The following is a 3,720-nucleotide window of genomic DNA, read 5'->3' as shown; positions in this document are numbered from 1 at the left end:
GGGGGGGGGGGGAGGTGGTAAGGGGTATGGGAGGGGAGGGGAGGCAGGGGAAAAGGGACGGCCGGACCGGGCCGGACTCTTCAGGATGGACACATCATTGCGGAACTCGGACTGCCGGACACGATGGGGATTAAACGAGTCCGAAAATGATCTGAACCAAAACGCACCGTGTCCCTCGCGATGGGATACGAGAGAGCAGTGGGCCTGCCTCGCTAACTCACTCAGTCCGGGCGCCCGGGTAACAACCAAAATGGCGGATGCGGGCCCTTGCGCGCTGCGTCCACCGCCTGCCGTCACAGACGTCATCACGCTCCCCGTACCCAGGCCATCTACGCACGCCCCGCCCCCACCCAGTCTTCACAGCCACTTCCAGTACTAGGTGGCAGCAGAGAGGTTACGTACACGAGGGATCCCTGGCTGGAAGGAGAGCTTTGCAAATGGGGAAATGCATCAGTGGCAGCTGGAATGGATAGAACTTTTTGCAGGGAGGGAGGGAAATGCATCAGAACCGTACACCCGTGAGACAGACATTTGTGGTGAGCGAATTGTTGGAGGGGATCCTAAGAAACAGGATTTACATGTATATGGAAAGGCAAGTAACTGATTAGGGATAGTCATTGTGGTTTTGTGCGTGCGAAATCATGTCTCATTAACTTGAGTTTTTTTGAAGAAGTAATGGAGGGGATTGATGAAGGCAGAGTAGTGGATATCATCTATATGGACTTTAGTAAGGCATTTAACAAGGTTCCTCATGGTAGACTGGTTAGCAAGGTTAGATCACATGCAGAACTAACCATTTGGATACAGAACTGGTTCGAAGGTAGAAGATGGAGGGTTGCTTTTCAAACTGGAACCCTGTGACCAGTGGTGTGCCACAAGGATCGGTGCAGGGTCCACTGCTTTGTCACTTATATAAACGATTTCGATGTGAATGTAGAGGTATGATTAGTAAGTTTGCAGATGACATCAAAATTGGTGGTGTAGTGGACAGCCAAGAAGGTTACCTCAAAGTACAACGGGACCTTGATCAGATGGGCCGGTGGGCCAAGGAGTGGCAGATGGAGTTTAATTTGGATGAATGTGAGGTGCTGCATTTTGGAAAGGCAAATCTGGGCAGGACTTATACGCTTCATGGTAAGGTTCTGGGGAGTATTGCTGAATAAAAAGACCTTCGAATGCAGGTTCATGGTTCCTTGAAAGTAGACGGCCAGGTAGACAGAATAGTGAAGAGGCATTTGGTATGCTTGCCTTTATTGGTCACTGCATTGAGTATAGGAGTTGGGAGGTCATGTCCTGTACAGCCGCAAACATTGGTCAGGCCATCTTTGGAATACTGCGTGCAATTCTGGTCTCCCTGCTATAGGAAGGATGTTATGAAACTTGAAAGAGTTCAGAAAATGTTTACAAGGGGGTTGCCAGGGTTGGAGGGTAGGATATTTAGGGAAAGGCTGAATAGGCTAGGGCTATTTTCCTAGAGCGTCAGAAGCTGATGGGTGACCTTATAGAAGTTTATAAAATCATGAGGGGCATAGATAGGGTGAAAAGCCAAGTGTGGGGGAGTTGAAAGCTAAAGGGCATAGGTTTAAGGTGAGAGGGGAAAGATTTAAAAGGGTCCTAAGGGGCCTCCTTTTCACACAGAGGGTGGTGCATGTATGGAATGAGCTGTACATTTACATCATTTAAAAGGCAGCTGGATGTGTATGTGAATAGGAAGGGTTTAGAAGGTTATGGGCCAAATGCTGGCAAATGGGACTAGATTAATTTAGGATACCTGGGTTGGCATGGCCAAGTTGGACCCAAGGGTCTGTTTCCATGCTGTACAGCTGTATGTCTCTATCGTGATGGCAGCGCTCCTGGTGCCAGGTTCTTTTACAATGTAGGGTTACTACACCCGACTGTACCACACCACCTCCTCACTGGACCCTCGCTTCCCTCTCAATTAGACCTTTCAGAATTGGGCAAGTAGAAATTACATCCAATTAAACACTTGGAAGGCCTATCTCAAGATGCCACACATGCATCATATTTGTTCAATGGCATAACACCATTCAGTCCCTCAAGCTTGTCTCTGTAATTCTGAGATTATGACTAATCTAATTGTCAATTTGAGGTGACACTCTCACCCTATAACGCTTTGCTTAATAAAAATCAAAGTCTCCCTTAAAAATATTCAAGGAAGAAGCAGTTTCTAGTCTCATGAATCTCAGATGTGGAGGTGCCAATGTTGGACTGGGGTGGACAAAGTCAGAAGGTCACACTACACCAGGTTATAGTCCAAAAGGTTTATTTGAAATCTCAAGCTTTCGGAGTGCAGCCCATCATCAGGTCCAGTGAGAGAGGAGAGCACATAGACACGGTTTATAGGCAGACAGATCAAAAGATCATACAAGTGGTGTGAGTGGAGTGTTAGATGATAAGTCGCTGCAGCTGACCAACAGCATTAGACAGTGTGAATAAAGTGTTTATAAAGTCAATGTCAGTGCTGTGCTGTCATGACAATCAGGCACAGTGATAGGAACATACGAAAGGTTACATCAGACACTGAATTTTAGGTGTGAAGCCTTGACAGCACAGCACTAACAGTGGCATTATGAACACTTTACTCACCATCTAACATTGTTTGTCACCTGCAGAGACTTATTATCTGACACTCCACTCACACCAGTTGTATGATCTTTTGATCTCCCTGCCCTTGATCTCTCTGACTATAAAATATACTCTCCTCTCTCATTGCACCTGATGAAGCTTGTGTGATTTCAAATAAACCTGTTGGACTATCACCTGGTGTTGTGTGACTTCTGACTTTGAACCTTAAAGTTTCACCAACCTCTGTTTTAGACGGGCAACCCCTAATTCTACATTCTCCCAAAAGATACATCCTCTCCATATTTACCCTGTGATGGTCCCTCAGGACTGTATTTCAATCAAATCAGTTTTACTCTCCTAAACTCCTGCAAGATAAGCCTGGCCTAATAAGAAAACCATCTATTCCAGGTATTCGTCTGGTAAGTCTTCTCTGAACTGTTTCCAACATGTTTACATTCTTCCTTAAATAAGGTGTCCCATGTTGTGCACAGTACTCCAGATGCAATTTCACCAATGTCCTGTATAACTGAAGCATAACCTCCCTACTTTTGAATTCAGTTTATTTTGAGGTGACTGTTCATCAGAGCATCAGATCAGTTCTGAAGAGTCACCGGACTCCATGTTAACCCTGCTTTCTTCCCACAGGTGCTGCCAAATCTGTTAAGTTTGACCACTTTAGGACATTTTAATACATTAGAGTCATTTTATAAATACAAATTGCTGTTATTGCTTGTGTTAGTGGAGGGCACAATGTTGACTAACATACTGGGAGACAGAACACACTCTCTTGGTCTTTGTAACTCATATTTAACAACTAGCGCAGTAAAGTTTTGATCAGTCCTTGAAGTGGGGCTTCAAACCCACAGGCATTCTGATAAGCCACAACAGCACATAACATGATAAATTATACAAATCATATCACATATTAATACCATTTTTGGAATTTGGATTTCAAGAGTGCGCGGGTGCATGTTGATTTCTCCTGTGAAAGGTTAAAACAGGTCAGAGTGTCCTTCTGGAATAGTGATTTAAACCTAACGTTTTGTCAAATTTAGTGTTAATGGAAAATGTTTATACTACTGGTTTACAAAAGCAGAGTAAATATCACTAGCATAATGGCAATTAATAAAGGCA

Source organism: Rhincodon typus, chromosome 17 (genome assembly GCF_021869965.1).
Source record: "Rhincodon typus isolate 14 chromosome 17, sRhiTyp1.1, whole genome shotgun sequence".
Classification (NCBI taxonomy): domain Eukaryota; kingdom Metazoa; phylum Chordata; class Chondrichthyes; order Orectolobiformes; family Rhincodontidae; genus Rhincodon; species Rhincodon typus.
The sequence above is the reverse complement of the archived record's forward strand: the minus strand, read 5'-3'. Positions refer to the sequence as shown.